This window comes from Styela clava, chromosome 14 (assembly GCF_964204865.1).
Source record: "Styela clava chromosome 14, kaStyClav1.hap1.2, whole genome shotgun sequence".
Lineage (NCBI taxonomy): Eukaryota > Metazoa > Chordata > Ascidiacea > Stolidobranchia > Styelidae > Styela > Styela clava.
Genome location: NC_135263.1, coordinates 14,979,458 through 15,007,129, shown reverse-complemented (window position 1 = coordinate 15,007,129; position 27,672 = coordinate 14,979,458). Strand labels below are relative to the sequence as shown.

The 27,672-nt window shown below is 35.0% G+C and overlaps 1 protein-coding gene across 1 annotated transcript in view; it reads left to right on the top strand.

Moving 5' to 3' along the window:
- LOC120331368 (ATPase family gene 2 protein homolog A-like) overlaps positions 1-27,672 on the top strand; it is a 67,207-nt gene that overhangs the window by 26,018 nt on the left and 13,517 nt on the right. The gene's annotated exons all lie outside the window — the stretch shown is intronic.

Sequence of the window (27,672 nt, the reverse complement as noted above, 5' to 3'; positions counted from 1 at the left end):
GATTTTGTGGGGTTTGTAGTTATCAGCTGGCCATTTTTTTATCTTAACAATTTCTGTCTGTCAAATTTGAACCGCGTAAAATGTTGTATCCATTTGTTTACAAATTTAGTAAATATGTTTTAACGTGGGCCAGGGATAATACATGTATAAAGCATTCCATGTTTGGTAAAATCACACGATGACAGTTTCTGCCTGTCAAATATGGGCCGTATGAAAATTTTGCATCAACTTGTTTACAAATTCAGTGAATATGTTTTCAATTTAAACTTGGGCCAGGGATACCACATGTATAAAGCATTCCATGTTCGTTAAATCCTACGATGACAGTTTCTGTCTGCCAAATATGGACCACATAAAAATTTTGCATCAATTTATTTACAAATTTAGTAACTATGTTTTCAATTTAAACGTGGGCCAGGAATAAAAAAAACATGTAGAAAGCATTCCATGTTTGTCTTACAATTATAAGAAAAAAATAAATAAACTTTTCAACTTTTCCGCTCATGAGTGGCGTGCACGGCTTTCCCCACGGTTATCTATAAATAACATTTCGCGTGTCGTTGGTAATCCTGTTACAAATCTAATATTTCCCAAACACGCAAGTTACCGAATGGTCTATCACGCCCCATAATATTCGATATGTTCCACAAAGGCCAGACTTTAAGTGTAATTTGTATATACAACTCGCTTCCGCATACATTATTATGAACATGCATTAATTATAAAAGTGTCTTTGTAAAACATATGTATTGAAAAAATGATACACAAAGTAATCTTCTAGTTGACATGATTTTGTTCGTCTGTCGTACATCCGCGGTCGTGTCGTCGTTACTATGAATATTACGAATTATTATTTGTTAATTTCAGAGAAATGACCTAAAACATGATCTCCCAAAAGATATGTTCAGATCACTGTTTTTTGAAAAATAATTTCTATTTTGGTCTTGAAAAGCTTATATTTTGTCATATTGAATCGTCATATTAATAATTTAAACTGGATTAGCTGGATAAATGCAAATTTTTATGTTATTTTGGGTTTCGCCCATATTTTATGACGTTTTAGTCTCCGCATTTTCGCAATAAATTTCGTTTATAATTCACATTAAATACAATGACGCAGTTACCACAATGTGGGTTCTCCGAATCATCCAAAGCTTCATATAAAAATATACTTAAAATGGCGACGTTTCTTGCTCAGTTTGTACGTTATTCCAAAACTGAATATAGTTAGCCCACATCGATGTCTGTCGTTGTACTTTTGTTAAACTTTGTCAAAAATTCACAACGGTGCAAATATCAGCTGTATGAACTAATAAAAAAATTTAGGGAACAAGAATACCAAGTTACGAATAACGACTCTGAGTTTATCATCTATACTTGGGCTTCCATCAACCTGAAACCTATAATAGGGACGGTCGGTGGTAAATCGAGTTGTTTCGAGGACATTGGTAATTTGCCACACGATCATAGCTGATTTTTTAAATAGATCTAATATTGCATAAAATAGAAGCCTTCGTTTTTGTCTTAATGATATCCAAAATCAATTCAGACCCATTTGTATCATTTGTATACAAAACGCGCACTCGTGAATAATATAAATATGATTGCATACGGCATTGTTTTCAAAATATCTGCACCATCATTTCCATTCTATTTTTTGCGTTCCGGAAGAATTTGGTTTGTCGTTAGGTCATAGTTTAAGCCTTTTTATACATATAAGCACGTATTTCGCTTCACTAAACAAAAATGACACAGCGCGACCCCATCACAACCGCAACGAGTTAGCAATACTATTTTTGTACATTTTCCAAACTAATAATAATAATATATCTCGGTGGCTAAAGGTTTTATGACATCCGGTAATTTTCGGAGCGTGAACCCATAAAATTTCACACTTATCAATTTTCGAATTTTTATTTTCCCTCATTCTGACGTTACTTTATTATGTGAAATATACGCCGTAAAGCATGGTTTATAGATAATTCGAACTAAATATGTTAGATTTATGTGTCGTTTACACCTGGACTCCTAAAACGACAAAATCCATCTAAAATCTATGAAAGGGTCAAACTCATTTCACCCGTATCATATATACGTCCTTCTTAGGGGTCAAGGGGTCATAAAATAAGGGGTATAGGTCGATTGGGTGTGACTTGTTTACAAAAAATTCAATTTTAGGGACAAATATTCGCGGAATTAGTGTTTCTTCTCAATAGCGTGTCGTCTTCAAGAATACTTATGCAAGTTTTATTCTACGGTGCTTAGTAAATTTGATGTTTTTTTGATTAATGAAAGAAAAAAATTTTGGTCTTTCATCAATATTGGAAGTTTAAAACTCCAATTAAAAATAGGACTCCAACTCCGGTAAAAACATGCCGAACTCCGACACCTACTCTACAGTCTTGTGCTTTCCGTAGACGATAAACTCGACAGCGAACGCTACCGAAAGCGAGCATATGCCTGTCACCCTGCTCCATACAATACCATAATTATTGTCTCAATTCACCTCTGCAAAATTTACATATGTGTACTCAAACATAGCAGATCACATATTTTTAAAAATCTTTTCAATGTTCCAAATATATATTTTAAGCCTTTAATTAAGGTATTAAAATTCTTCTTTCTTCATTTTGACATCATTTTCATTTTTTTTAGATTGACGACATTAGCGTATTCGTTTCTGAGAATTGGCTCAAATGTCATAATAAATAATGCCGGGCGTTGGCTTTGTAACTATTAAATTCTGATACAGATTATTTAATGCTACCGGACGAAATGACAACTTACAATCAGATTCCGACGTAGTTTGTCATTTTACGTTTCTTAAGGTCACTGTTGACGTAAATTCGTCCTATTTTGTTACTGTATAATTATTAACATTGTTTCAAATTCCGTTGCGACTGAAATTGTAGCTCATAGTAAATTAATTTTTCTCTGAAAGATTCGAGTTAATTGCATATGTCCATGAAGGTCAAAGGGGTACGTAAATAGCTTAGCGCCAACTAATTTTGTTTATACTAATATATTTAGTTTTTATTACTTATCGATCTTTAGATCGGTAAGTATGTTGATAGGTATTTGTCTGTTTGTCTGTCTGTTAGATGCACGCGATATCTCACGAAGGCATGGTTGAATCTGCTCCAAATTTTGCACGTGCATTCATCATATCTCGGACCAGAAGCCTATTGGATGAAGCCTATTGGATTTTGGATGAATTATGTCGTATAATTAGCGAGTTATTTATTAATTAGTGATGGGACACGCGGTGTCACTATAGAGTCATGAATCGAAACCGCAGTTTCGATCGATAAGTCTTCGGTCTCCGACCGATATTCTCGTTTTTTAACGTACGGGTATCGTACAGGGTGTTTATGAAGGTCCGTTACAATTTCAATTTTTTTTTATAAAGTCAGTTCTCGATATATCTTAGCCAGGTTTGTTTTATTTTAATCAGTGTTTATTTTAAATTTTTCATTTCATTTAATAAACCTGTAGGGGCCATAAATGGGTATGGATGAATCCCCTCTGTAATTTAAGAGGCTTTATGTACCGTATATCTCGTAAGCGCATAAATTGCCCGTGCGTATGTATACGTATATAATTAATATCTGTATGTGTCTGTTTGCGTATGAGATTCGATTTCTTATTAAATATCGATTTTCATATGAATCGAAAATGAAATGAAATGTATCTGTTTGTAAATAATCATGTTTGGGCTATTAAATAATCTAAAAATACCATGGGCCGAGAACGGACTTTTGACACTGTGAAGCGACCACCAGGCGGCGACATGGAGCTGTGGAAATGAGGGAATCGCGCGGGAAAATCGTAGATGCCGTGACATGCTTTATCAATAGGAAATATCGTTTCAGAAGAATACATCATCACGGATTTCAACTAAACTATTCATACAATCTTGATATCAAAATTCCCATTTTGTTCTGGTTTTCAAAAACAGTTGATATTTTTTTTTCATGTATTCATTTTGTAAACGACATTTGTATTATTGAGGTGTTTAAGAAATAGGGGCGAATATTGTAATTTCAAAAATTTGTTATTTAAAAATATAACAAAAAACCGATGATGTTTAATCGGTTATCTAATCATAGTTGAGCAATATTCATCAAGGTATTTTATTATGTACAGAAGTTCAAATATAAAAATTTACGTTTTCGTCATTTCTACAAAACAGCTCTTTGAAATCTCGTCCCTTATAAAACACTCGTTTTGTTGAACAGTGAGTATGTGATTTTTCACATCTTGAAATATCTAGAAGCAATTCAATTTTAATTTCCAATACAGACATCCTTATTTACCATCTGAACAATATCAGTGACATCCCTGTTCAGAATTTTCAATTGGTGGTTTACTGGGTCGGGCAGCAGAATGTCACGACCTTCGCATACCGGCCGCAGAATATTTAACAGTCGTTCCCGCTTCCGGAAGGCGTTTTTTGTGTCTGTTTCAAGACACCTCTGTCATAAAAATTTCATGAAATTTGAATGGAGAAAAGAAATTCAAGCAGATTTTTTCTTTCGCTTTCAAATTGAACGAAATTATCGTAGGTACAATTTTGGACGACAAAAATAACGTGTCATTTGCACTCGATTTATTGAAGGCCCATATTTGTTGAATTATATTCAGCTTGATTCACCCTGACCGAAGATGAACTGTCCTACACCTTGCAAGTCTCTTCAATTATTCATTCGTTAGATATCCGGCGGAGGTGAAATATTGCGTTACCAAAGCCGACTTTGACAAGGTCGATAGTTCAACATCTCACCCGGAAGCGATGGTGATCGCTGATCGATTTTAGTCGGGTTTCGCTAACTAGATTAAGTTTGCGAATTTTACCATTAAACCGAACCGGGCTCATTAGTGGCATTAGATATTACTATGGTTCCTGTTTATCATTTCCCCCAATGGTTAACATAACAAAAATTAGGGCGCTCCTGAAGTATGAGTACCAATATGGAGGTAACTAATTTTGTAAAACATAACAAAAATTAGGGCGCTCCTGAAGTATGAGTACCAATATGGAGGTAACTAATTTTGCTCGCCTATTTCACATCAATTTGTGTAAAGGGACTGAAACCTATGGACAGGGAGATATTCACTTGGCTTACACTGACAGTCCCCGAGCTCGTAGTAGAACTAGAACAAGGATAATTGGAATAAAATTATGGCCTAACCCTAACCGGGTACGCATTCTTCGGGAGTACCAAAATTAGTATTATTTGATTCCAGATTGTGAATATGTAACGTTATGAATTATTGCTTGAATACAGCATGCCTTTTATATCATACTGGGCGACGAAATATACCCAAAAGTTGTTAAATAAAGGACGAATCATACTGTTCCAGTGATGGAGGGTACAAGATTTTAAATTGGCGTAACTGATTATATCGCACCCATTTTTAACATACTGGAGTTCGAATAAAAAAATAATTTCGTCCAACAGTTCACATTGCATAGCATCTCCTTGAATCTATCATCCCCTATATTATTTGTTTTATGTTTATTGGTAGTATGAGAATTGAATAGTGGTTATGCAATTTCGCTAATTATGTATGTATGTACGTTGCTGGGTGCTGGATTATGTTTGTACGGTGGCGTATTTCATAAACTCGTGCATACTTTACTCTGAAAAGTGTCCGATAAATCGGCGCCTGTTCTCTTTGTTATTGGGGTTTCATCGGATAACAAAATTTCTTGTATTTTTCCAACTTTAACGATTTCGGAAGGTCTTATTTGTGCCTATATGTTGCAAAAGATTCTGCCTTTAGATGCTGATGTAGATTTATCATTAGATTATGCTCCAAGGTTTTACATAGTAAAAGGTCCATACATACAAAGACTTGAAGGAACTCAATTTCGTGAATGGTTTGGATATTATGAAAAGATAGAATGTCTGATTTCACACCATTTTTATTATGGTTTTGATGTTCGATTTGTCTTGAATATATATCTTGAACTAATCACAATGTTGTATGTGTTATGATCATGGATGTCCCTTTATAAAATATCGATGAATGACTTTTCTCCCTATCAAGTCAGTGAGCCCACTTGGCTGTCACGTTGCCGCCGAAATGGGCGAAAAATTGGAGTCCTTCGGGAGTATGGCGCCATTGTGGATGTATTTCGTGGAATTGTTCCACTTATGGGAAACTTTCTTGATGAGCGGTATCTCTTATCTTTGTTCGTTTTGTTTTTTGCTTCCGTTGTGGATTCTTGAAATCGAAGCAAGTTTTGATATGATTTATGTCGTTATCCCTGTGAATTTTTGTTAAAATGTTTCTACTTTCGTTGGAAATTTATCAAAATAGATTGGAAAATGTATAGAGATATTCTCACAATACAACACCGTTCGAGTTTTGGGTTATTCTTCTTCTACAAAAATAAACTTTTTCTTAATTTATAATCGAATACGAGAGACGTAAGGATGCCAGATCTCAACCTGTTCCACCTGTAAATGGTTACTTTCTAGCCTTATCCCTTTGATTATATTGAGTGGTACCAGTAGCTTCCATATCGGTACTTGGAAACCACATTTACCGGTACTCGAGCTGTAGTTCTTCTGGTAGACTAACACATCACAAAATATGCAAATTGAAAAGGTAATTTTCTGGAAATTACAAAATTTGGCCTCGCTTTAATTTTAAGCAGCTCTCTGTACAGATACATGTACGAGGTAATGGTGTCCTAACGTCCCATTCATTTTTTATTTTTTTTTTTCAAGACGGAAATGAGTTTGGTAATTTTGCCATTATCAACATTAATATTTTGTACAACTGGCCGATCTATATCACATTTTCAAAGTCGTGCTCCAATCCATATCACGACAGCTGTTACCAGGTGGTAAAAACGATATCCGATTTGAATAAATATTCCTTATGACGTTAATTGCGCGATCGTTACATCGTGGGCACGATAAAAACGTGTCGTCGGTTCACCAGACAAATATTTGCCCCGATCACTCGAAGAAAATCCACTGACTGATTGTACCTTACTTCTATACCCCGAACGCGGTTCTGTATATTTTGATCTTGAAACAACTGGGGTTATTAGGCTATGATTCACGAACGGATGTTGCGAAAGGTTTCTTAATATCATAAGCTTTCCAACTATTTATTGAGTAATTACTATGAATGTAAAGATTGTCACGTGATATTTCATTCTCTGTTAGTCAGTTTTTTTTCACTTTGGACTAATGTCTCGGACGTGGTTCATAATAGTACGCACACCTGACTAATTTTTCATTGTTTAGGGTGATGATCTTTTTGAACCGAGGTTAAAGGTTATGTCCGATCGTCATTTTATGGTTTGACGAAATCATGGAAAAAGTACCATTGTGAAAGAGGTGGCCGCGCATAAAAACGAGATCTATTGAAGAAATATTTCTTATGATAAATTCCTGATATTTCGATTTCAACTCGAAATTTCGTAAAAGAATGTAAAATTCGAAGACTGCGCAAAGTAGGCGTGCAAATTGGCCACCAGCACGTCCTTGGCATTTCAGACATAATTTACACATTAAAATTTTAACGTCTGGTCGAAATTGGCATAGCCGCATATTTCCGCATATATTTTATGTCACCGTAAAAAATTTGTCGTAGTAATTTACCAAGTGTGGTCGGTGTGGCATGTTCATTGATATCACACGTTTTAATTATGGCCAATAGTTATATAAAGTCAAAATGAAGATTAAATTTCGACCGGGATATGTCCCGTCAGGCCGGATATGCGAACGTTTATAACCATAACAAACAGGTCTATATCGTGACCTAGGCAAAAAAAAGTAGAGAAAAAATTCTGCTAGAAAAAGGAGAGAAAAGAAAAAAAGAGAAGGAATTCTACTTTTATCTCGTTTTCTCTCTTATTTGCGAAATCCCACTCTCGTTCCTCATTAGAAACGAGAGGATAATTTTTTCTCTCCTTTTTTTTCCTGTACAATTTCGCGGTTTTCAAAGTCGATTTATTCTGTATATTTTATACCCGGGAAATTTTGGCGGGTTATATTTCGGAAGTGTCGTATTTTGTTTAAATTGATTTAAATAAATCATACACCAATGGGTTATAAAACGCATATGTGTTTTGCCTATACACGATTATTACCGTTTTGAAAAATATCAAAAATTTATCCCGTATGATTATTGATGTCTCCATTGCTTGAAAACGGAGAAGTCCATAAAACAGAAGTACCTTTCTTTATGACAAGAGGGAGGTAAGTCGCTTCCGAAACAAATATTCGGGTATCTATTCTATACAAATATCGGCTCTTCAGAAGTGTGTTTACCAATATGAAGGTAACAAACTTTGTTCACCTATTTTACATCAGAGTGTGTAAAGGGACTGAAACCTATGGACAGGGGGTATGAATATTCACTTGACTAACACAAAAGTTCTCGAACTCATAATAGAAATAAAATAAGAAAATCCGAATAAAATTATGGCCTAACCCTTTCCTGGTACATGCACTACGTGAGTACCCAAATATCTATCTGCAACCCGGCGATCGGCATTATCAATTCACAATTTCAGTTAGCAATGCGATTATGATCTTCTTTTCCGTCATCAGCAATAGATACACAACAACTTCTAAACTTCAAGCTTCAATTGCACGTTCCATAAGTCCGTGCATGATTCTATGGGATATTTGAAAAGTTGATATAAGCAGAGATGTACCTGCAAATTGTTGACGAAACGCAAGTTGTAGAATATCAACTATTCAAAAATACTTAAACAATGTCGTTCGGTTCTATGTTTCAAGGATATTGCGTTTCAGCCATGTAAAATATTAGTCTGTATTGGTCGTTTAAAATTTTAATGACTCGACTGGCGATGACTATGCGAAATAAAATGTCGTTTCCGTATTAAAACCGATAAATAAACAAATTTTAGGTTGTAGCAGGTCCATTCACATGACACCTATCAGGTATTGTACACATTACATTGATTACGATAATAATAATAATAGCAATATAATTGTGTCGACGCCCGGAAATACTACTGATATTTTAAGAGATTAGCATGAATCTGACGACGTCTCGCATTCCTGTCTGTTTTAACCCGTAAACAACATGTCTGGATATTTTTTATTTGAGGTAATTCGTTTTGAGCGACAAGGGTTAACGTCAGAAGGTCAAAAGCCTTCGGGTGACAGAGAGATAACGATCGGGATTCAAACGATAAAAACGGGTGAATCGTTTTTTTTTCTCGTTTTTTTCGTCTTTTAAGAACAAAATGGAAGTCGTTTGTGACCTTTGGCGATCTATAGCGTAGTTGTTGTACTAATTTTAATTTCATCACTAAATATGTCATCTTTTATTTAACTTTATATTGTAAAGCAAGCCTATTGTTTGAACACATTATTGTAAACGCAGACCGTAACTCTCTTCTTCCGCTCTTTTTAAATCGCAGGTGTTCAATTGTGCGAGGAAGTCGTAAAATATCCGAAAAATTGGTCGACTCACTTGACCACAAATGAAACGTTTCAAGCATGAATGAGGGATAAACCTCACCAAAATACGCCTTTTTCAATGCCTATATTCGACTTTGAAGAAGGTTTTCAGTTGAATGTGCTGAAAGACCTGACTGTGGCCACGGTCTTTTCCTTTGTCTTTATTTGTGCGTTGTGGTATGCGGAATTGCGTTCTGTATATCCGCGGCTTATACTAGTAAACACAGCGACCTGAATTACAATTAAAAATCTTGAGAGAAAAATTTTGAGACAATGTCACTGACGTATTTTTTTTGTTTAGTCCATCGCGATCAATGTCTGATAAGCATTTTCGGTAGAAACTTTTTCTGTTGTACACTTCCTTTTCCGCCTATTTGTTTCCATAACCTTGTTGACTTGAATCGTTTTGAGTCTAGTATCAACCACTATCTACTGGTCCCTTTGTCGGAAGGATAAACCTTTATAATCATATCGCTCCACTCTTCTATCAGTACACCATTCTACTTTTAGTTGATGGCTGCTTTGGGATATCGATATGTACTATTGTAAGGAATTTTCCTATTTTTTGTATTATAGTATTCTTGCATTCTTTTAGTCTTATCTGTGTATTCGAATTGGTTTGAAAAATTTCATTCCTAATATCAATATTGCTTGTACCACATACCACGTCTAAATGCCAGCTTGTAAGATGTGATTCGAGATAAACTTAACCTACACTTATAGATTAGATGCGCTTCATTATTATGTTTCCATGGAATTGAAATCGAAAATCGCTCAGACATCATCCCCGGGTGGTACATGGGATTTGAATCGGACTGTAACCTGCGTTGCCCATCCCCCTCTTTCCCCCACCCTATTTTGAAATGTGAAAGAAAGTATTTTTGGTGTTTTTTTGTAGCTTGAAACGGACCCGTTAGCTGATATACCTTGAAATCCCCCGAAAAACCTTTGAAATTGACGAGACTCCAAATTCATGCTTTAATTAATTTCAATGTGCAAAATTTGGCGTATACAACAGACTTATCTACTACATTCTTCAAACATTGTAGTGACAGTCTGTTCGGATACGTAGTACGTACTCTTTTGGCATCCATTATGCGGGAATTACACTGTACATTTACTACTATATATGCCAGCTAAATTTGATTTATTGAGGAATTAAATGACACCATGTTACTTTGAACTTTGTTTTTGCCATCAAACGGATCAAATTAACCAACAAGGAGATAGCATTAAGAGTTATAAATTACCCTACCTACCACTTCTCAACACTTACAAAAATAACAAATTTGTGGTTCCGCCAATGGCTTAGAATTCATTATGAAAGATGGCGGATCGACGTATTGTGGCGGTGGTAAATAGGCTTGGTATATTGGCATAAAACCTGTAAAATTCATATATTTTTCACATGTAGATGTAGACTAATATCACATACAAATGACTGTAATTTCATATGATTGTAATTAATTAAGAACTTTCCGAGTGTATGACCTATTTATACGCTCGGAATGAGGCTTCACACAAGCTAGACAAGCAAGCAAGTTAACATGGTTTGCAAGGACAGGAATGAAATCTTTCTGGTTTGGTAAAACCTACTCAATTTAATACACCCTGGTTGAGATGTCGGGCATGGGATTCGAACCCGAAATTTTACCCTGCGATGCAAGTCATATTTAATTGAGTTTAACTCTAGAAAATAAACAGAATGACAAATATTTTCCATGGCTCATGCTTGGCCGTGTACACTTACTCTGCAACATATTATTACTCTAATATAAACAACTTTCGGTCGATGACGAGTAATCTGACTATATCAAACAATGGGTACATTGATACATTATCAGATGTTAGACTTTTACTATTTCCACCATTCAAGATCATGTTGTATTGTTCACGTGAATCGAACAATTGAAGGAAATTCCTATCTAATTCGTAGATTCCTTAAATGTTTTGTGACGCAAAACATCACCACAATCAATGCATTATCCAATTTTCGGATGGATTTGTAACTAATGTCTATATGTGGCTATGAGCCACGATAACGAACACAAATTGTTCTTGTGGCCTTGAAATTCCTTCATATCCGTAACCATGTCAATTTTCTTTTCAACAATGTGCCCATTTGCAAAGGTGAAAGTTTTTAAGGGTGCGACGATACATGTCACGACTTAAAATATTGTGGCACTCGTTATTCTGGCTAAATCATAATATTCCCACGCGCAAAAAATATTGACCACACCTTGATGTTATTGGAATTGTAACACTTCTGTGCATTGTTGAATTTAGACTAATCAAGAGATCACTTTATTCGATCTGGTTTCATTGGGTTTGTACTTACTTACAGGGGAGTGGTGCGTTTGCAATATTGTTTTTGGCTCTACTAAAATTCGAACATTTTGTGCAACGGCTCTTGTCACATTTTTTACCAGGCAGTCAAAATTGTCAGTCCAAGATGCGATCAACTGACATATTCAATTTATTTGTATGGACTTTATCGATTGATTCTTATTATTGGTGTAATATGGTAGATCCCGTGATAAATAATTGTGGAATATGTTCACTTACATGTGCTGTAATTAGGCATCTCCATGTCCCATAGTATTATAGAATTCTACATTGCAATTTATTCCGATTTTGAAAATATAAAATAATCAAATTTGTCGCAAAATTGCATTAAACACCATTTTATCTCACAGATTCATTATAATACAATACAAGTTATTTAAAATTCGAAAAAATTTCTATTATCAGAAATTTTCATTTTCATTTTCGAATACCCCCAATTGTGAATTCCGCCTAAACCAAATACTGCGTGAATCCCCATTTATAATCTATAGTAATCACTTCAAAATCCATATACACCTGCATGACGCCATAGTTTTCTTAGAATTTCCACGATGGCCAACATTGGTGAAATAAGATTATTAATTAAATAATAAATTGTAAACGAAATAAATTTCGGGTAACAGGCGAGGCGGCAACGAGAGCCAAAAAAATAGTAAATTTGAGTTGAAACTTCACGTTATCTAATATAATCGGTTATATCATCTTTGACATCTCCTTATCATTCTGTCAGCGACGCCTCCGACCCGCCATAGAAAAAAATGTACTAACGATCTTTTTATCGGAAGTTGCGGCGGCTTAGCATTGTTCAATATTCTCGTGTTACATGGGTTATTCAAGTTTCAGTTTATGTATTTACATTTAAGTTGTGATTTGGCAGGATTTGCTATATAATACCAGCCAAGCTAAGCTTTTAGTGCGGTTTTCTGACATTTTTACTTTATAATACAAAACGTTACCACAAAACTTATCAAAAATAAAAACTTTAGATACAAAAATAGAACTCATATTTTCATGAATTCAATTTTTATGTTAAACTCCGTGGGCGATATTTAAACAACATATTATATACGATATTTATCTATGTTTCGAGAATGATATGTCATACATTTTTAGTTATTAAATTAAAATCGATTACGTTTAATTAAACCCGAATAGACAGACCTTTAATATATTATAAAAGTATAAATTAACGTTGTATCATACGTGGCCGGTGTTATACTGTTTCAGTCAACCCGGAGCGACCCAAGTCGGAAATACCATGTTATCTCCGGAGACCGGACGTTAGTTACACCATCCACACATCCGCTTCTATTATCGCAGGATATTATCGCTGGCAAAATTGCACGTATGAAATCTAAGTCGGTATTATGCACGGCCGTACATCCTGATCCTGACTATATCTTGATCAGGACTAGGTTTCAGGTTTTGAAATATATCGCTATTTGAGAATCTAGTTTTACTATATCTCGATGGGAATATCAGAAATAACAAGGTCGCATTTCAGATTTATTGAAATACAATTTCGGCTTGTTTTTCTTTAAACTCGAAAAATGTTCATTTTCGCGATTTTTAAAATGTTTTTGTTTTTTAATTTATAGAAATTAGAGTCACAATATTCAAAATCTTATAATTATTTTTTTCCCCAATATAATTCCTGTCGATTTTTTCCTTTGGGCTTTTTTGAACGCAAAAAATCATATCGTCGTATCCTATTTTGAAACAAATCATCACACTTCAAATATGATTAAGTTTAAATTTAATTAATGGAACATAAATCATGAACTTTGAAGCTAAAATGTTCGGGTCGGAATCGGGATTGTAATTCCGCGTTTGGGGTTTACGGGTTCATGTCAGAGAGTGATATAGAGCACTCGTATAAATCAGCATTCTAATTCTTGATTTACTTTACAAGACAAGAAAACAGGTACAGATTTTCGAAGTAAACGGGGTAACTAGACACGGCACAATACATTTAATGTGCCGCATTTAACGTATTTTCCCACTTTACGTGGAAATATCTTTTGAAAACTTTTCAAAATAAAAATGAATATTACTTTGAGTTTGCTATCACTGACCTGTGTTGTTTGTCGCGTGACTAGGATAAACACGGATACAATATTTAACGCTGTGGCATGTTGGTTTTACGTAGTTTCGCTCTAATCAACGCTTAATCGCACTGTTCGTCACAATTTTCCGCCCGCATCTTTTTTTCTTTTTTTTAATAATTGTAGCGTTGTTTATTGTTTATGCTACCAGCTAAGCTTTCGCACACACAAAACCAGCTGTTTTAGGTGAGATAATCACCGTTTTAAAATTTCAAAATTTATTTAAGTAGCGTTTGAATTGTCATCGTCTCCCAGGGCATGCTCATTTAAAACAATTTGCCTACCGGTAGCGAACGCCACCTGTCCGAAGCTGGAAAATCGCACCGTTTAATTTGATTATCTCGCATTAAACAGAAACGTACAATATCCCCTCAGTGTCGTATCATTATCGTCGATTAAGCCAGATAGAATATAAACCAACCTTTTCAAGCTGTATTTATCTACGATCCAAACTTGTTTGTAGTAACAATTCAGGACACCTTAATTTGTGCATCATTATACTAATTGATCGAAAATTTGAGATAATATAGAGAAATTAAATCCGGAATCGTTTACGATAATTTATGCTTAACAATTTATGGCCTTGTCATGACCGTAATATTTCGGAAACCATAAACAGTGCTCCCATTGAGTTTTTTGTTTTGCAAAAATTCCCTTTGTATCCGCATACCAGTGGGGAAAAAATACACATTCTCGTACTGAATATGAAAAAAACTGACCTGATACAGCTCCATCCACAAGAGAGAACTTTTTTTTATCTACCTGGCTTTTATTCCCGCAACACGCAATATATGAAATTAACGCTCGACGACAAAACTAATGCTCAAAAAAACACATGTGCTCACGCAGGGTGTCCATAAAGCCCATTTACAATTTCAATTTTGCTATGGACTTAGTTCTCAATATATAGTCCCCAGGTTTGTTGTTTTTAATCAGTAATTGTTTAATTTTTTTTACTTCATTTAATACATTTGTGAGGGCCAAAACAATATATGGTATCGATCGAAATTCCCTTTTCAATTTAAAAAAAAATCAAGACCATTTATTTCACCCCTGGTTAGGTGGTTGGCACGGGATTCGAACCTGAGGTACACAGATGGATGCGGATTCTGAATTTGACAATTGGCTGCTCAACTCGTTTTCTAAAAACCAATCTTAATAATATTGAACTTACGATTTATTACTGTTGTCTGTTGTGTGTTTATAGAAATAAACACATGTCAGCTTAAAACCTATGGCTAAAATGTTGTAGATTCATCAGAGGAAAATGGAACAAACAAATTAAGATTTATCATGAAGTGGTTAAAAATCATTTTTCGCTCTGAATTTACCGTGGTTACAACATACAAGCAGAATTTTTTTATTTTTCAAAATGGCGCACGAGTCCGTTTGCCCTGTCGTCACTAAAAATTTGAAAAGAAAAAAAATATCCGAGAGTCAATTTTACGCATCGCGGCTTCAGCATTCATTTACGATACACGATATTACTTTTCCCGTGCTCAACAAAAATCGAGTAATTCATTAAATTTACCAATGTTTAACAGTAATCAAATAGAAGACTTCGATTTTTTTATCAGTAATAGCACGAAGGGACTGACTGAATAATACGGCACGTTATCAAAAAAAAAAAAATACAAATCGAAAAATCCAACTTGGAATGAATACAATCTCCATAAATTTGTTTTTGGACCATGCATACGTGATCACACTTCATCCGAACTGTGAAAATATTGCAATGATCATTTGGGAAGCTTTAAATCCGCAATTGGAATCTCCAAATTTATTTTGGTAGCCTTTAGCTCAGTGAATGTGTAACTTGACTAGTGAGTGTAGATCGTCACTCACTGGCACGTAGTAGCCTTATTGCGAAACTAAACAACGAGCTATTGTAATGTTGTTTATTGATGTATCTGCTTGATGATGAAAATTAAACCAAAACTAAATGAATTTATACAAGCAGTGCCAGTTTGTTATCTGCTATAAAAGTAAAGGTAACATAGATGGAAATTTTGAGTAATTGAGTTTTATCACTTTATTAAATTTTCTCTCATGAAGTTCCCTTTCCACCGAAAGCTTACAATTTTCACCCGCTGTCCAAAAATAGAAAAAAAACTATTAAATTTTTTTTTTAATCAGGTATTACGATTACTGAACGTTTCAGCTATGTACTAATTTTTGTTTACAGTATGTTAAACGTTTGTGGGTGTTGCCCCAATGCTTATATTAAAACATAAACTATCTTACTTCCGTGCTGTAGACCAAACATAAAGTATTAAGTAGAAGCATTTTGATTGTTGGTTGTCCTAGAATTGAAGGCTAGACTATAAACAGCCTTGTTTGAACTCGATTGTCACCATGGAAACGGAAAAACATTTTTATACTTTCGAAGAAAATTTATTGAAATAGAACAATCGTATCATATCGTTTATCGTATCATAGATAACCGAGCCTAAAGTGTCCTGAATATGCTTGTTTCAGGCTTGATTGAGCGTAGTTCTGTATTCGCTTTTTGTCAGGTCGTTCGAGAAATATAATAAAGCCTCTCTGTCCATTGATCTGAAATTGAGACATCCGCTTTTATATGAAACCATTAAACGATTCCTTGTTTGAAATTTCAACTCTCTTGATTACATTAAGACGAGTAACCGCAAGCGTCTTATTTTACCGATTTATTGGATAATTTAGAGGATTACGAAACCGCAGCCTCCGTTGTCGTAAGTACTGTGTATTGCGTGACACTTTGACAGACTTAATAGCGCTATTATAAAATTTATCGATCGTTTAAAATGTTTCCCACCGTTTTTTTTTTGTTTGAAACGGGACCGTCGTTTCAAAAAAACCGCCAAAGAGATGCGAATTGCTGTTACTAGGTTTAATATACGCCTATACACACTACCTCGCCTGGGCGTAATAAATTGGTACTGGTATGGTGCCCGACCTTTCAGGCGATAGGAGTTTTTTTGCTGATTTGACTGAAAATTGTTGACCTCTTTGAGAAGTAGTCGATACTGTTAGGTACAAGCGCATCTTCCAGAAACAAGTGTTTCATATCAAATTTGCACAATAAAACTGCCCTAAGTCAGGATGATACTATAAAATGATTTCGCATGTGCATTCATCATATCTCGGACCAAAGGCCTATTGATTTTGGGCGATTTATGTCGTATAATTAGAGAGTTATTAATTAATTAGTGATGGGACACAAGGTGTCACTATGGAGTAAGAGCGCTGTTTTGGGATCCTCTAACTTTCGATCGATAAGTCTTCGGTCTCTGACCGGTATTCTCGTTTCATAACTTGGTTTATAAATTTGTGGTTTTCTGTTGCCGTACTCGAGCCTTCATGTGATCTGTTATGGACAAAGGATGAAAATAAAATTTCATTGTATTGTAATTTGTAATATCATATTATCGAATAAAATGCTGATTTTCTGGGGCCCATTTTGAAGCAAAGATTTAAAACAGCTTATTAAAAATCCTCAAAGATTATAGTTCTTCCTCAAGTTTTTTTGTGCAATGGCGGTAAGAGTTCGATGAAACGATATTTTTGAAACCCTATTTGACGCCTGGCAATTAATGAGACCATGACTGCGTGGAAAATAATAACGTTTATACAATACTCTTCACACAAAAAGTAAAATTTTACTTGAATTTCGGTGTAAAATGAATTATGTACATGCGGCTAATGTATGTAGCTTAATAATTTGTGCGGATGTAATCTTGTGGTTTATTAATGAATGTATAATTGTACCAATCGCATCCACAATTCTCCCGAGAATATTCAACGCCCAAACTTAAAATATCGTTAGTACTAATTAACTACCAATTTGATTATATATACCTATGCCAAGTGTGGAGTATGCACAACTGTTATAAAGTAAGATTCATTAAGGGTATTCCAATATATGTTGTTAATATTACTAAGTGGAATATTAAACTTAAAGTTAACATAGTTGCGTAGACAACCAATAATAGACAACCAATCACCACCGGTTATTAAGTTGATGCCCTTGAATAGATATTTTAATTGACCCAGCCCACCCACACCATGTGTTCGAATGTCTTTCGTTTTTGATTAATGGGTTATGAAGGAATCTTCCAGTTCTTAATAAAGTATATATTGATGGGGCGACAAATGCTTCCCGATATTCTGAATAGTATTGAAAATAGGAGAGAATGTTTGGCGGTGTCTTAAAAATGTGCACTGCTTCCACCACTTGTCCCAATTTTGATGCATTTCGTACTATCTGTTCTTTCCCTTTTTTCGCGCAGAACAAGGCTTGATTTGATGTACGTACGGCCACTGAAAAGTATACCTTGAAAAAGAAAAAAACTTGAAAAAAATCTCTTTGGATTGCCACTTACCCTATTCAATATATAACAACTTATTGAGATATACGTGTGGATGGACATGATGTTCAAAACTGATATTTCTATCATGTGACATCAAAATAGTTAGTTAGTCCTCTATTCACTCACATAAGTTATGTATTTTAGAATATATCAACATTTTCCGCAAAATATTTCCAATTATGGTAATTGGAATTCAAATCATTTGTCATTCAGACTTCTAGAATACCAAGCCTTATTATATAAAATATCGAAAACAACAGCCCTGTATGTAACGTAGTTTTCACAATTTTCAAAAAAAAATCGGGAATCGCGGTTCAATATCTGATTAAAGATTCATGTCTTGGTCAAGTGAGTTTGTATGACTTAATTTTCAAACTAGGATTTATTTCACGTTTTCTGATGTGTGTAATTCCAACAATATATCGTCAATTTGTATGCATAAAGATTAGGGATGGGCAATTTAATTTGATGAATCACGCTTAGTTTGATTTCGGAGACGATAAAAATTACGAAAGAACGTTCATGAAAAGAAAATTACACGTTTCAGATTATGAAAACACCGTAGAATATTTTATTTTAGCCAGACCTTCGATATCGTTAAAAATTTCCCGGACAAAAATTGTATGTTGGGTGGTGATTTGAGCTTTAGGTACTAATTCGAGTCTACTATGGACTTGACTTAGAAATGAGCAAGCAAACTTTTTTTTCAAATTGATTCCAGTCATTATCTTTGCAGATAATATAGTAATGCATCGTCAAAGATGATAAAAAGAGACTCTTAAATTTAGTCGCTTATTTCGACTTATTTGCCAACTTTAATGTACCAGAGAGCCTTACTTCCGTTTCTCGAGCAATTTATGCGAGTGCTACATTAATTCGAAGCACACAATCCCAAAACAGCGTTTTTCATAAAGATGTGTTACTAAATTTATTCATATTCTTCATAATACAAAACCAAGAACCCAGATGATTTGAAATATATTCTAAACTTTTTTGCAAGCGTCTTAGATTACTGAAATTTTTAGGTATGATCATACACAAACAGTAGTTCAAGTGTTTAAATTTTATGCATTTTTGTAGAAGTAATAAGGAAATTTAGGGGTTCTGTTTTCTGGGTCACCCTATAGTTTTGGTTTCATCAACTTTGAAGTACATTGTTCATCTTATTGTGAGACCTCGTGATATATAGTTATAGCCTGGTAGGCTTACTCTGGAGTCTCAAGCGATTTTAATATTGAAAAATTTAAATTTATTGTTTACTCCACCTCGCTGCAACACTCAATAATTTCTTAGCTTGTTTGTATTAAATGAAATGTCTGTTAGATCAAACACACGAGCGTATGGCCCGCATAAAATGGGGCTTTGGAGGCACGAATTTCCTGTGTGCCATACTTAAACTGTGTTTGATGTAACTCAATTTTGTTTGCTGAGAAGGAAATATAACCACAATGCGGTTAAGAGTTGTTTATGTAACACATCCAAAATCCTTTTCTAATTTTAAACATTACTTAAACTAAAATTAGAAGTGATTGACTATTAACGTCTCCAAGTAAAGTAACAATATCCGCCCATTGACCGTTTGATTCGCCTTTTCAATTTCGTTTTTCGCGCGCTTCCGGCATAATAGGCCTTACGAATCCGGAAGTAAACAAAATTACAAAGGTTTAATGTTTCAAATCAATCAACCCCGTTTTATCTCCGATTTGTGTTTCATTGTAGATAATCCTTAATTGAACTAGGAATACGTGTCGTGAGTCTCTTCCTTTTTACTTTTTATTTTTCGCTTTTGAATTTTTTATTGTTTTTAAAATGGTTTTACGGGGTGTGACCTAAGTAAAGGAAGCGGTAATTGACTAATTAGATAGTCAGTATGAAAACAAACCTGGCTAAAAGCTATACGGTCCATTTACAATTGATAGCCTGACCGCCCGGTGCTTATGTAATATCGGCTAGCTAGCGAAAGTGATTTCTTTCGCCGAGATTCGTTACCCACTTGACTGAAAATGGCGGAATGAGCGCAACTTGAATTTGGGCGTTTCGTTTTTCCTAACTTAGTTATTTATGTTTTTGTTGTGTTTTCCGGTATATCAATTATCGCTTAATCGAGTCGAGGCCAGAGATGCTTCGAGCCAACACGTAAACAAACAAAATTGACTTTGTTTTCAAAATATTGGCGTGTCTAAAATTATTATTGGAAAGAATCATATATTTATATTTTCAATGAATCCCAGTACAGCAATATCTGCCACAAGTATGCGAGTCCCAAACACTCATCGATGATACTTTACACATAATGTAGAGAATTCTGCTCCTACTGATTTGTATAGTATTTGAAATGTCTGTTCGTATTCAAAGAAAATGATTTTCAGATATTCTTAAGAGCATATTGAAACTAACATGTCCTAAAAAATCCGTTTGTAGCTTAAACTCCGTTATGGGCTTACGTTTCCAATTTTAAGTACATTTTGTACAGTAATCGCGCAAAACCGTGGATATACCCTGGATTTTACCTTTTTTTTTAACTTTGCTTTCCTTCCTTTGGCCCCCATTTGAAATGGACCTATTTCGCAAGATTGTTTTCTCATGAGCCAATCGACAAAAAGGACGAATATTTAATAGAGTAAAAATGCAAGTGAAACCAGACGACATCCTGAACGTCCTGGTCCACCCAGGATATTTATTCCGGATTGGACGTCGTCGCAAAGGCAAATATACTTTGAATTAATGCTCGAGACAGTTCCACCTTTCGGTGTTTTTGGTACATTCCAACAAAATGTGACCAAATCATTTATATGTTAATTCACATCCCACGCAGAATATTATCATGTTCACTCTCCTTTTCCGGAAGTTATTTATTCATTGATTTTAGCCGAAGATGGTTTTATTTATTGATCATCGGTGTTGTTATGAATTTAATTTCGATTTACGTCGTTTTTACGTTCATTCAACATTTACACGACACAATCGAGCAGACAATGAACATCTTAGTGGGGGATCTGTATTCTAATCTGTCAGGATGTTAACACATGAATACATTTTTATATCCTCCCATTTGTAATTAGATTAAATTAGGAATCAAGCATTCGCCGTATATGGTACGTCCCACCAAGGCGGTGGCCCAAGTGTGGCTCGTGTCTGACGAATGAATATTGTTACTCTGCTAAAAATATCAACGTAAGCTAAACTTACCACGCGTGATGCGGAAAAGATACCTACTAACACGATTGATATACTTTCGGTCCACGTTTGTTCAACTGTACATATATTCTTGCGCAAACGTCGATTTTTCGTTTCACGACGTGTTACAAGTAATACGACATTTGCCACATAACTATAGGATATGCTAACGTTATGGCCTCCCACCTCTGAGAACGCTAAATTTTATTGCTTACAATTTCACTCTGAGGTCTTATGAGATAAAAATGTCCGTGTGCTTCTGTTTCATGCTCCCCAAAATTTGAACTCTATATAGTATGGTTTGTATAAACGATTTTTGAAAGTTGGCCAATATGTTTAATTTGAAAATTACCATACTTGACTCAAAAATCCCTTTCAATTGTTAGATACGGGCGTACGGCCTATTTCTTTTGTATAATCCGTCAAATTCGCGTTACGCTTTCATAATATTATTTTATTAGTTTACACTAAAAATTATTTTATTATCTCGATTCACAAATCTTTCAATTTAAATGTTAGTTTTCCGGTCGCTTCTTCCGCAGGAAAAACCGCCGTTACCGCCCACGAGGCTCAAAATAGCTTTTGTGAGGCCACCGCGACGTTCTATAGCCGTGGCAAAGGTATTATGTATATATAATAGCTAAATTCAATAATTGCTTTTCCGATTATGCGACTTAGCACAATAACAATGACCCCAATCGCGAGTACGGCCGATGCTGGGGGTCCCCGGATTTTGGGATTTCAGGATTTCACCGCCTGTGTGCCCCTGATGGAATGCATACAAGTTAGTGACACACAGTGAGGGCCAATCAGGGGACTTACATAAGATGCGAATTCATGACATGTTTTATCAATGGTACATATATGATTCTTTAAACCAGTACTGCTATTGCCCCTTATCAGTATAGTATATCGTTTTTTGTTTCATTTAACATATAAAGCATTCCTGTCATTGCGTTGGTCCTCTAAGCTGGCTAGGACTGTTTATTATGAAACATACAATCGTTGTGATTATATGTAATCCTATTTTACAGCAATGTACTATTTTTCTTTTTTCCACGAGGAAGTTGTTTCAAACTGTAATAACTAAGGATGTGATGCAAAGCAGAATTAGATAAATTGTTTTCAGTTGTACCAGCTGGAATAATAATCTTAAATTTTTTTAAACCAGATGTGGAACGGCTGTGGCTACATGTTTTTTTTAGAATTGCGGCGTATGTCTTTTCCATCTTGGAGGAAAACATTTACCTTTAATAGAAAGGATCCCGTCAGTTTAGTATTGTTTTGATATAATAGACGTATTGATGGCACAGAGGCTGAAGCAAAACTAAATAGACATCGCAATAAAACAATTACAGCCATAAGACGATTAAAAGGTGGCGGAACGTGCGAAACTGAAAGGTACTTGGAAAATGAAGACCCTCAAACCTACACTGTACAGAAGTACACACCGCTGTTGCACGATCAGAAACCATTTTTATGTGATTACGTCAACACATACGTGGAGTGGAGGCGGTTTTCTGCTACAGTGTTAACCTATCGCAATCGAAACTCAACCCCACAAAGGTCATTCCATTCATACAATATAAAAACATATTAAAATCTTATTTACGGAATAACTTCCAACAACTTGACAGATTTGTCTCTTAATGTCAACTATGAAATTAACCACAATAATCGGGTGTGGTGTATGTCAAGTGAGGTTCTTGGGTCCTATTTTGTTTATTCTTTACATGAATTAACCGCGATAATCGGATGTGGTGTATGTCAAGTGAGATTCTTGGGTCCTATTTTGTTTATTCTTCACCTCATGCTCCAATTGAAGTTTCTGGGACATGGACCGCACAACATACTCGATTCTGTACAGACTTGGGGTGAACATTTTTTCAAATAGGAAGTGTCTAAGATGTTTTCATAGGAGTTGTAATGAAAATGTTTTCTGTCACATAACAATACAGAGGTGCGGCTGCCGATGACAACGTTTTTAAGACAACAAAATATTTTTGTACCATTATTCTTTGTTAGCATACGTGTTTCACCATATTACCGCAAGACGTAAGATTGTTTTGGTTATGCCTGTATTGGAATGCTTTTACGTCAGAACGTATTGTAGTGGTTGATTGACCTTTAATCCATATGAAATGAATAATCCTGATTGATGTATCGAACATGTATCAGGTGATTGGTGTAATCATGAACCGAGATCACTATTGAAGACAGAGCGGTTTATGTACCGATTTGATAGGGCATGGCAACCTGTTTCGTCTTGTTATGTAATAAATTGAATAGCTACGTATTCAGATAAAGGGAATTTCCACACATTGATATGCGACGATTTCTCAAAGTTTGAATCCACAGGATGTTCAAAGCGAATCGAGTATTCTTGAATTTATAACATTCTTATTTAAAGCTTTACATTTCTAAGCATTTGATATTTTATGGTCAGACATGAAATTATTTCACTTCTCACACTATAAAATGGATATTACTAGTTGAAACGGCAATGTTCATCTTAAACATTCTGCAAAACCTAATTTCAATTTCTTTGAATTTACAAATGTCTTAGTGAAGTTCTATGTAAAACAGACCCATTTTAGAATATATTCTGAATAGTAAATTATTCGGTTTTTTCCATCCCTCTGGTACTCCCGTAGTGTGTTAGTGTGTGTACCATGTTAAAGTTAGGCTATAATTTTATTCCGATTTTCCTTATTTTAGTTCTATTACGAGTTCGGGAGTTCTATTCCCTCATCCCCTGATACGTGTCAGTCCCTTTATACAACTTGATGTAAAGTAGGCGAACAAAATTAATTACTCCATATTGGTACATACACTTCTGGAGCGCCATCCCTGTTCCTCATTATAAGACGTATATGGCTCATCGAAAACATTACATCTGAATACACATTCTAATAACAGTATAAGATTTTAATGCATCATGATGGCTCACGAAATGGGGGATATCTCCAGCTGTCCTAAATATTTCAAGACAAGTTCTGAGGCTGACTCACTGCTGCCGATCATATCTGTTTTAAACAAAATATCACGTACCGTAAAATGACTAATTTATGTCTAATGGAAATATAATTGATACAGGTGTGCTCGAAAAGTCACTGGTGTGGAATTATTTAGTCTTCTAGATTTTATTGTAATTTCTAAACACACTATACGGAATTCAGTAATCCTTGTCCACTGGATAAAGTTCTTCATAGGAAAGAGCCGACACTAACAGTTTTGAGTAATCTACCAAAACCAAACTATAAAAAATGACGTTGCATCATTCCGTGCGAAAAAAAATAACATTTTCTTGATAAAATGAAATGCCGATTATAGGATATTTTAAAAGTATATTTCCGGTCACCTAAATTTATGAATATCAGTAAAAGTAGAAAATGCGGAATCTGTACATTTCTGGCAAGTATGACCTCGATTAAAAAGGAATTGAAGTACAAATATACAAAAACGTGACGTCATAATACAAAACCTACTACGTAATGAAAAATGACGTCATGATAACGAAGGGACATGAAAACTTTGATCAAGTCTCATCTCGTCAATTTCAAACTTAGAAGAAAATTATTTCTCATAATTTATATAAAACGTTATATATGAAACGTAGAAATTTGAATCAAATTTTCAACAATATATAAATACTTCTTTACCAATCCAAATCGGCATGTTCCTTTTTTTCACATCGCTACTAACTTTGTCTAAATTGACCTGCGGAAAAATTGATGGATGGATTCAATCATGGATTATGGAGGTATACAATCTAATCACTAAAGCTAGCACAACATACTACGACCTTTTTATTAAACGTGCTGAAATAAAAATTATTCTCATATGAATATGAATCGTAACATTTTCGTTGATATTTTCTCTTTCGTGGCCCAAGTCATTTCCATTGGGATGAAAAGATTTCCTTGCATATGACCATCCCTCCGGCGTCCGGAAATTAATCTCACGACGAACTGTATGTTTTCTCTCATTTACAACGCCCTATTTATCACTATAATTCGAGCATGGATTTTGTAATTTTATTGTAAAAAATCTACGTTGTCGAGTGAGTGATAGCTTCCTTCCTTCCTGCCACGCGAAACGTAAACCACGACATGTTGACGCGGATTTTATACATTGTTGTTTCTAACGAATTTCGAGAATTTTTTACCGCGTTTTTCACATTCTCTGAAAACACGACGTGAAGGCTTTTTGGCCGAATTCTTCATCTTCTACGTCCTACGATACACAACGATGCCCTAACGCAGAGTTTCTTTAGCAGGCGATGAATTTTCCCAAGGTGGAATTTCATCGTTCACAGAAAGGAATTTTTATTTGCTGTAGTATTACGGATATTCTTAGTTTATGTTACTATAATACTTATATTTTGTCGATGCATGGTCCATATAAACAACTTCGGACATGTAGTTGGTCCACGCAAGATTTAGTTTTTCTATGTACACAACAAATTTAAAAAAATCTCACAATGCATAATTTTATTTATTTAACATTTTAGTGGCCGGCGGACCGTCTGTTGCATTTCCCTACATTCAGCATTGAACGAATGAAGTAGTTTTTATGCGGGATGAGGGGAAAATAACGAGTTCCGAAATGGAAAGAGAGGAATTTAACGAAAAAAGTTGGAAACGACTGCCCTAATGAACCACATTTATTCACTATCGATACTATATTACACTTTTGTTCGTAAAACAACCCATCTTAACCAGTTAGTATGACCCACTCTTGGCAACAAGCATTTGGTCGTCGTGGGACAAATATGTGTCCAGTTTATATGTATATAGTTGTTGTTAGTATCGCTAGACCCTTAGGCGTATGTCTCCCTTTTTCCACTACGCTCCATTAGTGCTATTCATAAAACTGGACATCATATTACCTACTGTTTGAACTGGACATTGCGGTCAGTCGAAAACCACTATCCATCATGTCCGAAAATGGGAGCGGCGAATGGACAATTTTAATCGACCATAAAAGGTCATTGGGGGCGCGGTCAGTCGAAAAATATGCCTCCGGAATCTTGCTATTGTCCATTATACAGTTATGACAATATTGTCGTGGAATTCCAATTCTTGTGTTGTTTTAACTTATGACTTACGCGTGTCTTGTTTTTTTTTATATTTGTTGGAAGACAATTCTGGTCCATATATAAATTATCACTCACATGTATGGATCATGTTTAATCTATGTGTTGCACATTACAACCTGGATTATGTCTTCGAAACTAATCGAATGGGGATATTTGTTTATATTGGTAGGAAATCTGTTTTGATTTAGTGGAGCGGGGAAATACGACCACCTGTTTCTCGTCGTTCATGTGTTGCCGAAAGACAAATATTTCATATTTCGCGTTCTTTTGCTAACCGGAAACTAATTCTTAGCATTCTCACGTTTTTGTTGGCCATGTTTCGTAATATTTCCCCAATAAAAAGATATTTTCCAATTTATTCACAGGGTAAAGGTTATTCTGAACATATACTAGAAGGAACATAACTTTTTATGCAAAGTATCCGAGATTACTGAAATATTCGTGTAGAATCATACACAAAGTTTAGGTGTTAAATAATTTGTCTTCATTTTCGTGAATGTAATGAGGAAATTCATGTTATTTTTTGGGGGGGTCACGCTGTATTTATTTTTCTGTAGGATATGTGAATTGCTCGTTCTTAAATTTTACTGCATGCCACTTGGTTTTAGATTCGAAATAACAATAAAAAAGCGGCCGTTGGGTCTGATGTTGTTGTATATGCGCTTTTTGGAGGTCGAAAATAAATGACTTGACCTTACTACTCATCGCCTTGACATGCATACTGGAGATTGTGGGTTCATTGGTGCTATTGGCTTTATGCTAATTCTTGCCCAAGGAATCACAAAACCCGTCTACCGATGCAATTTATATTCTTACCTTTTCCACCTGGAAACATGCTATTCACTCGTATTTATTATTCTGTATTTAGATTACTTGTTTAGTGACAGTTTTGAATTACGCCCCAATTGCAGATATTTTTTGACTTTTTACAGTCTGACGAAGATTGACAACCATCTTCTCATCTCACTAGTTTTCGAGAGCCTCGTGTCCCGTTTTGGTCTGTTTACTTTTCGTCCGGATTAACCATCGTTATTCAATTATCCGGCGTCCGTCAAGATGTGTCATACAATAATAGGGTTTAGTATTTGTGTATGTTCCGATTAACAGTGCTTTTCAAGAGAAATCGTGAT